Source organism: Schistocerca serialis, chromosome 8 (assembly GCF_023864345.2).
Source record: "Schistocerca serialis cubense isolate TAMUIC-IGC-003099 chromosome 8, iqSchSeri2.2, whole genome shotgun sequence".
Lineage (NCBI taxonomy): Eukaryota > Metazoa > Arthropoda > Insecta > Orthoptera > Acrididae > Schistocerca > Schistocerca serialis.
This window is the reverse complement of record NC_064645.1, coordinates 198,670,999-198,686,977: the sequence shown is the minus strand read 5'-3', so window position 1 is coordinate 198,686,977 and position 15,979 is coordinate 198,670,999.

Sequence of the window (15,979 nt, the reverse complement as noted above, 5' to 3'; positions counted from 1 at the left end):
TCTCTGCCGTCTGATAAAGCGGAGAACTGCATAAACGTTAACTTATCTGGACTGCTCAAAATTTGAAAGGAAAAATTTATGCTAGCGTGACTCGCATGTGGAATGAAGATCCTGAACAAAAAGTGTACAAAACACGTCGTTCATTACACCAAGCTTAAAGATGAAAACATGGAAGCAACAGGATGTGACAGGATTGCTATATCAAGAAAAATGGTGTAAGATACTAAATTCACGAGGTAATAAAGTATCAGAAACCCAATACGATGTACGAGCAGATAAAACATACAGTTTAGTCATCGTGGCAAAGAAAGAAGTCGAGTCAGAATTTCTAACATCATATCACAGAATAATGAACACTCTTAAGGAAGTGAAAATGAGAGAAAAATCCAGCATTATGCACGGCAGTCCACATGAAAAAGGCAGAGTGACACAGAGGCGATTTTACCTAACTTGAACGTTGTCATTGATCCTAATCGTATGAACGCCGTTAAAATGATCGGTACTTGCTAAAATCTCACGATTACATCGAAGGACTCTAATCGAATAAGTCCACAAGTACATCTACATCTACAGGGTGGACCATTTTAATCCATAATGGGGAATAACTCCGAACAGAGGTAACGTACAATAAAATGTTTTAGATAAAAGTTGTAAATGGCAAGCAGGTTCACACATTGCTACTAATGACCTTAAATGTCGTTCTCAAGGTGATTTAGAGGTTAAAGTGATTTTTTTTTTTTAATGGGAATCTTACTACTTGACTTAAGATTTGAGAAGGGCGGCAAATTTTACCTATAAAATGATAAATTATTCAAAATCATGGCAAGGGTAAATGAAGGTCAAATAAGCAAATATGTTTCTGCTTCCAGTAGCGATTAACTCGAAATAAAGGAGGGATACAGCAAAACACAGTGTTCGATACAAACTGGCAGGGCCATTAGGGGTGACGTATCATTACCAACAACTCCATCTTAAAGGTAATCATTGAAGGTCATTCGAAAGTAGAGCTTTATTTCATGGAAACCTATATCTGTGATTTCGTATTTGGAAAGGGCGAAGAGAGATTTCAATTTTAAGTTTCAGTTAATAAAAACGTGTAAATGTTATTCTCTCAAGAACAACAAACATAAATAAAACATAGATCATTGATTTACATGTCGTTGAGCGAGTCCCTTCACTTCTCATTCCTCTGCTTTCTTGATTTAAAGAGTTCCTGTGTCTTTCATTTTTTGTATCTTGAAATTAACCATTGAATATATACTTAAAGTGACCAAAATTTGCTTCAGTGCACAAATTAATCCTCCTTAAGAAGTGTCTGACTGTGGAAAGTAAGACATCTCGTCGAATGGCTTCACAAGCTCTTGTCGTTGGCTTCTGCTCTTAACAAATATTTTTTAAATATCCCCAAAGAGAAAAATTAGGGAAGTTAAGCCGGGTGAACAAAATGGTCACGGAATGGGACCACCACTTCCAATCCATTGGTGAGGATACTGTTTATTTAAAAATGTCCATACGATCCATGAGTAGTGTGACGGTACTCCATCCAATGGCACCCACAGTGTTTGTCTGGTCTCTAAATCAGCATCTTCAAGTAAGTTAGGTAAATGGTCTCTCAACAACTGTAAAAAAATATGGTGATTTACATTACCATTAAAAACAGGGACCTATCATATAGCTATTGACGATTTCTCACCGAACGTTAAGGTTCCAATGAAGCTGGTTCTCAGCGGCTGTGTACCAGTAAGGATGGACATTCGAGCGGTAATCACAGTTGTGACTGTTTAATTCACCAATACTTGTAAATGTGGCTTCATCTGATTACGTTACTGATGTGAGCACTTCTAGACGATGTACGGTTGAGAGGAAAGATGCAATGCGTTCTTCTAACTTCTGAATTGTGTAACAATATCACGCCGGCAACTCATCCGTTTCTATTGCCTTCTCAAACTGAGCATTGCCTACAAGAAATAGTTATCTTTGTTCAGAAAACATCATTTCATACGTAAAATGCGCCGCTCTTTTCAAATCTCAAATCAAATGTTAGGATTCCTATTTCAAAAAATCACTTTAACCTTCAAATCACCTTGAAAATCGTGTTCAAGATCACGCCCATTAGTAGCAATACGTGAACCAGCTTTTTCACCTGCAACTTCATCTGAAACATTTTGCTGTATCTCATCTCTACCCGAGTTATTCCCCGTCACCGATTAAAATATTCCATCCTGAATATTTATACTCGGCAAACCACTGTCAAATGCACGGCAGAGGATACGTTCCATTGTATCAGTTATTAGGGCTTTTATCAGCTCCATGAAGTATTTTTTGTTTTGTTTTGGTCATCACTCTTCTGATTGGTTTGATGCGGCACCCCACGAATTCCTCTCCTGTACCAACTTCTTCATCTGAGAGGAACAATAGCAACCTATGTCCTCAAGTATTTGCTGGATGAATTTCAATCTCTGTCTTCCTCTATAGTTTTTGCCCTCTACAGCTCCCTCCAGTACCATGTAAGTAATTTCCTCGTGTCTTAACAAATGTCCTATCATTCTGTTCCTTCTCCTTGTCAGTGTTTTACACATATTCCTTTCCTCTCCGATTCTGAGCAGAACATCCACATTCCTTACCTTATCAGTCCACCTAATTTTCAATATTCGTCTGTAGCACCACATCTCAAGTTCTTCGATTCTCTTCTGTTCCGGTTTTCTCGAAGTCCGTGTTTCACTATCTTGCAATGCTTTGCTCCAAATGTACATTCTCGGAAATTTCTTCCTCAAATCAAGGCCTATGTTTGACACCAGTAGACTTGTCTTGGCCAGGAATGCCCTTTTTGCCAGTGCTAATCTCCTATTGATGTCCTCCTTGCTCCGTCCGCCATTGTTTATTTCGCTGCCTAGATAGTAGAGTACCTTCACTTCATCTCCCTTGTGGCCATCAATCCCGATGTTAAGTTTTCCGCTGTTCTCATTTCTGCTACTTCTCACTACTTTTGACGTTCTTCGATTTACTCTTCTTTTCTCATTAAACTGTTGACTCCATTCAGCTGATCATGTAATTCATCTTCACTTTCACTCAGGATAGCAATATTGTCAGCGAATCGTATCATTTTAATTCCACTCTTCTTTCATTTTCATGATTCTTTGTCCGATGTAGGGGCGAAAGACTACATTCCTGTCTTGCACCCTTTTTGAATAGAGCACTTCGTTCTTGGTTGTCCACTCTTATTATTCCTTCTTGGCTCTTGTACATATTGTATATTATTCGCCTCTCCCTAAAGCTTAACACTATATTTCTTAGAATTTCGAACATCTTGCACCATTTTACATTGTCTAACGCTATTTCCAGGTCGACAGATTTTATGAACATGTTTGACTTTTCTTTAGTCTTGTTTTCATTATCAACTGCAACGTCAGAATTGTCTCGTTGCTGCCTTTACCTTTCCTAAATTAAAAAACATCGTCATCTAACGTATCCTCAATCTTCTTTTCCATTCTTCTTATCCATCTGCATTCACATACGGAGCGTTGGAAGAATGACTGTCTGATTGCCTCTGCTAGCGTTGAAATCAGTCTAATCTTGTCCTCACGATTCTTGTGAGAGCGATGAGTAGGGCGCTGCACTATGCTCCTAGCCATCACTTACAGATAGTTGTTGAAATTTTGTATGTAGGCTTTCCGTATTTGTATGAACTGAGCGATTCGACCTGTTACTCACTGATATTATAGTCAGAGGATTGTATGTTCTTTCGTTTAGTGAAGTGAACATTTTCACATTTATAAATTTTTAAAGCAAGTTGTCAATCTTTCCACCACTTTAAAATCTTGCTAAGATTTTACTTGGTATTTGTGCAGCTTCTTTTTGACTTGCTTCGTTATAGATGACTCCATCTTCCACGAAAAGTCTGAGGTTACTATTAAGACTGTTTCCAAAGTCACTGACAATGTGAACAACAAGAATTGCAACACAGTTCTCTGGGGCGCTCCCAAAGTTACTTTTATATCTACTGATGGCTCTCCATCCAAGGTAACATGGTGTGTCCTTTGCACCAAGAAATCCTCAATTCAGTCACATATTTCGCTTGATACACCAAGCGATAGTACTTTTGATAATGGTCATAGATGAGGCACTGAGTCAAATGGTTTTCGGAAATTGAGAAATGCTGCATCTACCAGATGACTTGATCTACGGCTTTCAGTACATCACATGAGAAAAATGCGAGTTGGGTCATGATCGAAGTTTCCGAAATCCGTACTGGTTGGCATGGAGGAGAGCGATAGCTAGGAATTCGGGTGGGAAGATTTGGGATCAGGTCACCCTAGTGGAAGGACTAGGGTCCCCACATAACTTCTTAAGCATTCATCATCTTTAATACACAACTTGCCTTTATTAGAGTCAAATGATCAATAGAAAAATTGACTGAGCAGACCTTAGAAAAATCACTTTTAAACAGCTACCATTAACAATTAGCCACCAGTCATTAACTATACACCAAAAGTAAAGAATTTTAAAAACAATTAACTGCAGTTACCAATATTTACTGAGCAGAGTTTTTTAACTAAATGACCTTTAAACAACTGCGATTAATTCTGAAACCACTCTCACTGAACCAAAGATACAGAATTAAAAAAAAGAAATTAATAGTTAACAACAGTTAAAAAAATTCCCTGATCAGATTTTAAGCAAATAATTTTTAAACATTATTAAACATTATTATTTTTAAATTATAAACTCACTGATATTCAGTAGGCAGCAAAATAAAGAATTAAAAAAATAAAATAAAATTAATAGTTTCTGAATAAGCAGTTACAGTTAGCCAAAATTCACCGATCAAATTTTAAGCAGAAGTGTTTAAACAGCTGCTGTTAATTATGAACCCACTGTCATTCAGTAGACCGTATAATACAGAATTTAAAAAACAATTAACAGTCGCTGAACAAGTAACTACAATTAGCCAAAATTTGCTGATTATATTTTAAGGAAACGATTCTTTAAACCGCTGCTATTAGTTTTGAACCCAGTGTCATTCAGTAGAAAGCAAAATACACACTTTAAAAAAATCGCAGTTAACGATCACTGAATAAACAGCTAGAGTTAGCCGAAATTCACTGATCAGTTTCTTACCAAATGAGTTCTAAACAGCTGGCATTAATTATGTGTTGTAGTGCATAAACTCCACCGTGGAGAGCAGGGGTAAGGGTGGGAGGTGGGGGAGTGGAAGATCATAGGTAAGGGTATGTAGGGAACTTGGACAGCAAGGCTGCCGTCCTTCCACTCCTTAAGCCAGCAAGAGACCAGACCGAATTCACTAGATACTTATATGGATATGGTGTCTGTTCTTTCGGAGCCTCGGTGGCTCAGATGGGTACAGCGTCTGCCATGTAAGCAGGAGATCCCGGGTTCGAGTCCCGGTCGGAGCAGACATTTTCACCTGTCCCCGTTGATATATATCAACGCCCGTCGACAACTGAAGGTATTAATATAATTCTAATTTTGAATTCACTAGCGTCGAACCGGCCAAATAAGCTGCAAGCCGCTGGTGTGTTTTCCAAAACATCATGCCCATTCACGGAAAACACTTCGCTGGACAGGCGATAACTGACGGTCAAAACCTGGTTCGGCGCCTTTACACGAGCTGACTCGTTCTCTCGTGTACCATCCAGAACTCCAAACCTCTCACGCCTACGTCCAACTCCCTCCGAGCACCACACAATCACTTCCCAAAGCCTTCCTGCTTTGCGGCTTTGGTTCCCAAAGCTCGCACCACCGGGGTACCTCCAAAGTTATCCAGACAAAGATCGTCAGCGAGGGGCGAAAGCGATTGAAGACCAAGCCCGACAGGTCGGAGTTATCCTTTTTCTCAAGACTTATGACATCAGAATGTGTTCTATGGTCCTATAAAAAAAATGGGTGATGAGGATACTGTACAGTAGTTTTGTGGATCGCTTCCAAAAAAAATGGTTCAAATGGCTCTGAGCACTATGGGACTCAACTGCTGAGGTCATTAGTCCCCTAGAACTTAGAACTAGTTAAACCTAACTAACCTAAGGACATCACAAACATCCATGCCCGAGGCAGGATTCGAACCTGCGACCGTCGCGGTCTTGCGGTTCCAGACTGCAGCGCCTTTAACCGCACGGCCACTTCGGCCGGCTGGATCGCTTCCACCACCCTCCTTGTAGGAAGATGTGAACTGAGCTTTCTTCCAACTATTGGACAATGTTTTTTTTTGTACGAGGGGTCTACGTTAGACTGTAGTTATAAGAGAGGCTAACTCGTTGGCTAATTTAGTATAGACTCTGATAGGGATTCTACTGGGCCCTGGAGCTTTGTGCAGTTTAAAGGATTTCAGTTGCTACAAACAACAATCAATGACAGTAATATCTGTCTCACTCAGCTTTTCGGTGGTACGAGGGTGAAATTGGGGTAATATTCCTGGCTTTTACTTTGTGAACGAACATTTGAAAACGGAGTTAAAAATTTATGTTTTTGTTTTGTTGTTCTCGGTTTCAGTTACTCTCTCGTCATTGAATGACTGGGCACTAACTTTGGTGCCTCTAACAGCCTTTACATACGACCAGAATTTCCTTGGGTTTAGTGAGAATTCTTATGGCAGTATTCTGCTTCGTTAGTCACTGAAGACTTCACCCACTGATATATAAAAAGGGTTGTTTCTCTTAACATCTCTCTATATACAGACCTAGGCTTTGTTTTACACCTGTTATGCAGTAGCCTCTGTTTCTTTGAAGCTTCTTGTGATTGAAGGGGGCGTAGGAGGGTCCCTTCAAGCATAAACCGTTCAAACGAGGACATATCTAGCCAGTGGATGATCACCTATCAACTTGAGCCATAGTTCATCTACATGCTCCTGCCTCAGATTACAAGTTCCTAATTGAGACATGAAACTACTGAAACTACTGAACACATAAATCTTTCTGTTTGTATTAGTTACCCTTTGTTCTTTGATAATAATGTTGATACAGGTTCTTCATGGGCACTGATGTCACTTTCGATGTGGACGTCTCCACTGAGGTCTGATTTTTTGTTGATGTTGGAACTAATATATTTCCATCATGAGTGGAGTGCTCAACTATTTGTGGGAAAGAGTTGGAAATATTCAGAGAAGACGTTTAATAATTTTTCACATGATGTCTTGTCACACCCACTGCAAACAAAACTGTAATTATAACATTTGCTTTTTGAATGATTAAAGTCATCTCTGACGATTACGGTATGATACGCGAACATACGTACAATCTAACTGACGGTTTTACTAAGGTTTTCGGTCACATCAGAAGGTGAGTTTGGAGGTCTATAGAAGGATTCATTTATAATTTTACGTCGAACGCTAATAGTGTCTTGTCCAAACAGTCTCGAATGCAATTTCAGTTTATGTCTCGGTGGATTTGAGGTTATTTCTCTACTGCCACAAATACACCACCACTTCCCAGTAGCATATCCTTTCGATATATGCTTAAATTTTCTCTGAAAATGTCATTGTTGTCAATTTCAGGTTTTATCCAGCTTTCTATACTTAGCATGATGTGAGATTCACTGTTTTTAGGGAGCGCTTCAGTGTCTTGTACTTTCTTGCAAATACTTCGACAGTCAACCACTAGGATTTTAATACTTTCGCCCTTTCTTAAACACAACACAAATGTCTGAGTGACGCATGCAGTTCATCGCGGAGAGCGAGACGAAGGCGTCTTTCCTTTTCACGTGCGAAATGGTACTAAACGAACGTTGCGCACCGAGCGCTCTCATTGCTCGACTCCGGTCAAAGCTTTGGACGCGCTGTAGGAGGATACCTGACGTCCCTTGCTTTGGCAAAGCTGCGTCGCACTTGCGGACAGGGTCGACTCGTGACTGTCGATGAATCAAGTCTTACGCAGACCGCGGTTCCTCCACAAAACGTGCTCTCTGCGAAACGGTCATCTTTCAATACGGTTATTTAGGTTTGCTTGATCACAGCACACATTTCAGATTCTACTAGGAAATATCTTCAACGCCTTCTTTAGCCCTTGTAGTGGCACCTTCCAAATGTTTGCTCGTCCGCCTGAATCTTCTATCTCCACTGCGGAGCTACTGGCCATCAGAGCAGCTATTCATTATTGTTCCCGCACATTCAAGTTCGTCCTCATATTTACGGACCCTCAAAGTGTGTTGCAAAAATTGCAACATCCCGCGTTTGATAAACAAACCAACAGGTATGTTCTGGAAGTCTCGGCTGCCATAAGAGATGCATAGAACTTGGGCGTTGCCATCCAATTACTCTGGATTAAAGGACCTTATGACATTCTCTACAATGAAAGGGTTTACCGCCTTGACAATAGGAGTATCACAAAAGGCCACTTACGCCCAACGCCGATCCCTTAAACGGATCTCACAACGACTATACGGGAGCCTGCTTATCATGTTTCGAACTGTGAATGGCATGTCTCTCAGCACTCTAAGGACGGCCACATGGCGCTCATACAACCGAGCATCTCTTTTCGACCATGGTTCTCCCCGGTGCAGCTTCGTAGACGCCATGCGACTTCTATCATTTGCATGAGGCTGGGACACGTGTTTTACCCCTTGTTCCTATGACTGTTGATGATTACCACTTCTGGAGAATACGATAAAGACCCAACCGCAGTAGCGGATCTTAACCACATCATACTGGCATGTTCCAAGTACACAACTGCACAATCAGTCTTGTATAAGATATTGGCTGAGGGTGGTTACCCCCTCCGCACCAGTGTTCCAATTTCACTCTATTGCTTTTAAAATTATAACTTGTCCAAAAACTGTTTGAAAGCCATGGTATTCAGACTTAATTTATGAGTTACAAGGTCTTCATTTTCACATGGGGTGCGTATTTTATGTTTTAATTTGCGTACGTATCTCTATTTGTACATTAAATTTTCATTATTGCTCTCTTGTGCATTTTATGTCACTGTTACAATGGCACTATAGTAAATACCTTTGGTTGTATTGTGTTTGTCACTTTGGGCTTTTATTTTACTTTAAGTACATCTGTCTGTACGTTAAATTTCTCATATTCTTATGTGATGTTATTTCCAATTTTGTTCTACATCTAATGTTGTACTTACCTTATGATCTATGGTGTTTGTCCTTCTATGTTTTGTCTTTCACTTTAAGAGCATATGCATGTTTCTCATAATGTTGCTGTAAAGTGCTATTTGTAGTTCTACTCCAATGTCACTGTCATCACTGTCGCCGGCTGTCTGATGTTTGTCTAATTTTATTTTACTTTTGAAAATTTTTGGAAATTTGCGGTAAGTAGCTATGGGACCAAGCTGCTGAGGTCATCGGTCCATAGGCTTACACACTGCTTAATCTAACTGAAACTAACTTACGCGAAGGACAACACACACAGCCCCTGCCCGACGGAGAACTCGATCTTCCGACGTGGGGAACGCTCGAATCGTGGTAAGGCGCCCGAGACCGCGCGGCTACCCCGCGCTGCTATTTTACTTTAACAGTGTCTTTGCATGCTAGCTTCTTACTTCAGTGCTGTTCTGCTTTCTTGCGATTATGTTTCTTAGGAGTCTTATAACCGTTGTTGGCTGTGTGGTTGCCATAATCCTGTGCCAACATAAAGAAGTAATGAGAAAAAAAAACCATAGTAGTAAGCACCATCGTTTCGTTTTTATTCGGTTTCAGTGTGGCTTTGAGAGCAACGCTTGACTTCATACACATCAAAGGAGTCACCCTCTGCTTTCCTTTTTGTATTCTGTTTATTCTGTGATGCACCTCCAAATCAGAGTGTGATCGTGCGGGTGTGGTGAAAGACATATTTCCTGAGAGGAGGACTGGCGTGACAGTTCCATCACATACCACTCGAACTTTCCCGATGTCACGCCATTAGATTTCTTTTTCGGAGGTTCCATAACAGGTTGCGTGTAGAAAGCACAAGTCAGCGACATTGGCGCACTTCGCGCGCATCAGTGAAGCAATCAGACCTGCTGCAATGCTGACCTATGCATGGCCGGAACTTAAATATCGTCTTGGTGTTCTACGAGCGACGTGTGGGGCACACATCGAAATTCTGGCTCAGCAGAACGAAAATTTTAAGAGCTGCTAAATATTTTAGGACAAACCACGATGCTCTTATCCACAATAGTTTCCGAGGAATGGGTTCTTGAAGTGATAGCGGGAATTAATGCACACACTGTATTTCCAACTGAAATACACTGACGGAAAAATGTCACTCCCCCCCCCCCCCCCCCAAAAAAAAAGTAATGTAGAGAAATGGAATTTTAGGAATACCAATATCTAGGTAACATATTCAAGTCATTAACATTGCAAGTCCACTGGTTAACTTAAGAGTGACATAGCCATTCAAAATGTGCAATGCTGGTACACAAATAACCGGCGTAACCGACAGAATGTCGAATGCAAGCATGCAAACGTGCATGAATTATGTTGCACAGGTGCCGAATGTCAGTTTCCGGGATGGAGTTCCATGGTTGTTTCACTTGGTCGATCAATACAGGGACAGTTAATGCTAGTTGTGGATGACGCTGGAGTTGTCGTCTGATATTGTTCCATATGTGTCCGAGTAGAGACATATCTGGTGTTCGAGCAGGCCAAGGCAACAAGACGGCATCCGGTAGATCATATTTTGTTGTGGCCGAGCGTTATCCTATTGGAAAGTATTCCCTGGTAAGGTGTTCGTGAATAGAAGTGAAAAAGGCCTTATCCTGCTGGAAAACAGCCACTGGAATGCTGTTCATGGTTGGCAGTACAGCAGGCCAAATCAGCAGAATCTCACATAAATTTGCAGTCAGGCTGCATGGGAGAATCACGAGAGGGCACCCCAGACCACAACTCCAGGTATAGGTCCAGTGCGTCTTTTTTTTTTGTCATCAGTCTACTGACTGGTTTGATGCGGCCCGCCACGAATTCCTTTCCTGTGCTAACCTCTTCATCTCAGAGTAGCACTTGCAACCTACGTCCTCAATTATTTGCTTGACGTATTCCAATCTCTGTCTTCCTCTACAGTTTTTGCCCTCTACAGCTCCCTCTAATACCGTGGAAGTCATTCCCTCATGTCTTAGCAAATGTTCTATCATCCTGTCCCTTCTCCATATCAGTGTTTTCCACATTTCCTTTCCTCTCCGATTCTGCGTAGAACCTCCTCATTCCTTACCTTATCAGTCCACCTAATTTTCAACATTCGGCTATAGCACCACATCTCAAGTGCTTCGATTCTCTTCTGTTCCGGTTTTCCCACAGTCCATGTTTCACTACCATACAATGCTGTACTCCAGACGTACATCCTCAGAAATTTCTTCCTCAAATTAAGGCCGGTATTTGATATTAGTAGACTTCTCTTGGCCAGAAATGCCTTTTTGCCATAGCGAGTCTGCTTTTGATGTCCTCCTTGCTCCGTCCGTCATCGGTTATTTTACTGCCTAGGTAGCTGAATTCCTTAACTTCATTGACTTCGTGACCATCAATCCTGATGTTAAGTTCCTCTCTACTACTTCTCATTACCTTCGTATTTCTCCGATTTACTCTCAAACCATACTGTGTACTCATTAGACTGTTCATTCCGTTCAGCAGATCATTTAATTCTTATTCACTTTCACTCAGGATAGCAATGTCATCAGCGAATAGTATCATTGATATCCTTTCACCTTGTATTTTAATTCCACTCCTGAACCTTTCTTTTATTTCCATCATTGCTTCCTCGATGTACAGATTGAAGAGTAGGGGCGAAAGGCTACAGCCTTGTCTTACAACTTTCTTCATACGAGCACTTCGCTCTTGATCGTCCACACTTATTATTCTCTCTTGGTTGTTGTACATATTGTATATGACCCGTCTCTCCCTATAGCTTACCCCTGCTTTTTTCAGAATTTCGAACAGCTTGCACCATTTTATATTGTCGAACGCTTTTTCCAGGTCGACAAATCCTATGGAAGGGTCTTGATTTTTCTTTAGCCTTGCTTCCATTATTAGCCGTAACGTCAGAATTGCCTCTCTCGTCCCTTTACTTTTCCTAAAGCCAAACTGATCGTCACCAAGCGCATTCTCAATTTTCTTTTCCATTCTTCTGTATATTATTTTTGTAAGCAGCTTCGATGCATGAGCTGTTAAGCTGATTGTGCGATAATTCTCGCACTTGTCAGCTCTTGCCGTCTTCGGAATTGTGTGGATGATGCTTTTCCGAAAGTCAGATGGTATGTCGCCAGACTCATATATTCTACACACCAACGTGAATAGTCGTTTTGTTGCCACTTCCCCCAATGATTTTATAAATTCTGATGGAATGTTATCTATTCCTTCTGCCTTATTTGACCGACGTCCTCCAAAGCTCTTTTAAATTCCGATTCTAATACTGGGTCCCCTATCTCTTCTAAATCGACTCCTGTTTCTTCTTCTATCACATCAGACAAATCTTGACCCTCATAGAGGCTTTCAATGTATTCTTTCCACCTATCTGCTCTCTCCTCTGCATTTAACAGTGGAATTCCCGTTGCACTCTTAATGTTACCACCGTTGCTTTTAATGTCACCAAAGGTTGTTTTGACTTTCCTGTATGCTGAGTCTGTCCTTCCGACAATCATATCTTTTTCGATGTCTTCACATTTTTCCTGCAGCCATTTCGTCTTAGCTTCCCTGCACTTCCTATTTATTTCATTCCTCAGCGACTTGTATTTCTGTATTCCTGATTTTCCCGGAACATGTTTGTACTTCCTCCTTTCATCAATCAACTGAGGTATTTCTTCTGTTACCCATGGTTTCTTCCCAGCTACCTTCTTTGTACTTATGTTTTCCTTCCCAACTTCTGTGATGGCCCAGGTTCGAATCCTGCCTCGGGAATGGATGTGTGCGATGTTTTTGGGTTAGTTAGCTTTAAGTAGTTCTAAGTCTAGGGGACTGATGAACTCAGATGTTAAGTCCTATAGTGTTTAGAGCCATTTGAACCATTTTTTTTCTGTCTGTTGTATACATAAATAAAAACTTCAACACCGGTATCCGTGAAAATATTACAAGGCAAAAAGGAAAGTACCATTTCCAGGCATTAAGGACATCGGATTTTAAGAGTTCCATTACAGATAGTGCGATACAAATTTACAATAGTTCTCCACACGAGATAAACATTATTTCATCGTTTAGTAAAACCCTAAGGTCATTCTTACTTGATCAATGTTTCTACTCTGCAGCAGAATCTCTACATGTGAACTACAAAACTAAAAAGAAAAAAATGGAAAAATATTTCACTGAATGCAGTGCAGGGTGTCCTATAGATTAAACCAATCGAACAGACTCGCTCTTCAAAAATAGCGCACTTATATTTACATAACATCTAGTATTATAGTGTATACTTATATTCAACTAATAGGAAAGTTCCAAAACCTGTTGAAAACACAAAGATTATGGATGTTGTGGGTCGCGAACCACCGACACTTTAAAATATCACCAGAATACAATGTTGCTACGTTTTTTTCTTTTTTTTTTAAATTTTTTTTAAAGGTATAGTAGACCAGGGGCCAGAGTGGGCAGGGGTGGTACTTGGAGGCCTGGCCACGGTGTCCCCGTCTCCTGACAGGACAAGGGAGAGGCAGCGGGAAGGCAATATTGTACATTTATGTAAATTTTTATTATTATCATTATTTTTTAATTTATTTAATTTTAATGTCCCAGAAGAAAAATCATATATGAAAAAGAAAGGAAAGAAATATAGGGCCGAAGTGACATCCTCGTCTCTTAACTGGGAGTAATATCCTATCCCTCGAAACTACGTAAACCTCTACTGGTTGCGATAAATCATTCACAAATCTTGCATGGCCGTACCTAGCTTCTTACCATGTTCTGGAAGCTTTAATTGTAACTATATTACTAATTGAAATTCATCTGAAGAAACTGTACCCAGAACAACGCGTTTCTAATGGATCCTCAACAAGTCACTGCTTTCAAATGGCATACTCACATAATACGCCAAGTTACAATAATTCTTTTACCACGAATATGACGTTTCTCGTCATTTTATTACAACGAACCATACAGCTAACAGCGGGTTTTCGAGAGCACCACAGTTTATGGTGCTCAGAAACGATATACATACATACGGGCTTCAAATAGAACCTAATGTGGCGCCGCACAACTCTGCACAGAAGGGAGATGGTGTGCATGTGACGTACGTGGCGTTCTGCCACCTCATTGGTCAACGTTCATACGCACGTTCAGAATATCTGACATGCTCGATATTGCTCTGCAGGTTCGGAAAGAGTCCCCAACGTGCTATTACACGCTTTGGCGTCAGAAACTTGGCACGTTCAACGTTCGTATGTGCGGTCCGTGTGACGGCGGGTTGAGGTGCAGCACGCTCACGATAACCAACGTCGTAGAATGGCGCACCAAGTTCCTCGATGGTCGCGATTCGACTCAAGATGCCGGTCGATGCTGTAACACACAGGTTACGCCAACTCAAGATGGAGATACTCGAGCACCCGCCCTATAGTTCTGATCTGTCCTCAGTCTATTATCACGCCTTCGGCCACTTAAAAAAAGGCGTTGAAGTGTCGATGATTACTGTCGGACGGGGATGTGCAGCCGACAGTTAGGGACTTCCTCAAGCAGTGGGACACGCTGGTCTGCCGAATGGGCATCTTCAACATGGTGCGTCAGTGGGATGATTGGCTAAGTGCTCACAGCGAGTTTGCCTGATTGGCAGAATGATTCTAGGCTGTGCGGCATTCGAATGGAAACTTTTAGCTCACTCTTTATAATATTCGATGATAATGGAGGCAGATGTCACAAAAAGATGATGACTTTACACAGGACTTCCTGGATGGTAAATAGTCATTAATTTTGATTAAAACACTTCAAGTTATCATCTATTGATTCGTGGTAGCTGGTTCCAGTAAAATAGCTATCTTAATACCATTTTAACCCTAACTCGAGAGATGACTTTTCGTCGCGCAAAAAAATGGTTCAAATGGCTCTGAGCACTATGCGACTTAACTTCTGAGGTCATCAGTCGCCTAGAACTTAGAACTAATTAAACCTAACTAACCTAAGGACATCACGCACGTGCATGCCGGAGGCAAGATTCGAACCTGCGACCGGAGCGGTCGCTGGGCTCCAGACTGTAGCGCCTAGAACCGCACGGCCACTCCGGCCGGCTTCGTCACGCAGAATCGCACTCTGTTGTGCAGTTTTTTTAAATAGTACACACAAACGAACTGTTGTGGAACTGAACTTTACACGATGAAAAATAATAGTATTTAGAGAGCAAGTAAATTTTCACACAAATATAAATTCCAAGGTTTAAAAGCGCACATGCACATTGCATTTGATACGAACACACAAAAAGTCTGCAAAATGGACGTTCAAGGCTGGAGTCCACATTTCTCTTTACCATCACACTGATAACGTTTAATTTAACTCATACTTTAAGTATTATATTGGCGAAAGAGAAAGGTACTCATCACCATTGTCCTAAAGTTCTTCCTCTAAATAGTCCTCTTGTTGCTTAGCAGAACTATAATGACTGGCTATTGCAAAATCATTGTCAGTTTCGTCTATTTCTTGATCTCTATCACTGGCATCAACCTGATCCCACAGACTAACAGTTTAATGAAACTTGGGATCGTTAAAATGAACACATTCCTGGGCACACATTACGAACTATACTGAAGAAAACAGTTATACACGGCGTTAGGCACGGTGTAGGAAAGCAAATGCGTATCAGAAACACTAGTGAACAATAAGAAAAGGAGCTGCTAATGATACTTGCCAAAACATTGTAGGATTGGCAGTTTAAGGAGAACTGGGTGGGGGGATGTAGAAGTATTCCGCCAGAACTGGCCTTGGAGAGAGAATTTTAGGAAATTCTCGCGCGGTCTGAGAGACCATTCCTCGTGAGTTAGAGGTTAATATCCACGGCTAGGTGGCAGAGCTGGCACCATCAACGACATTATAGTTTCATATAAGTATCAGTCAGATGTTGCGAGCCAACAACATT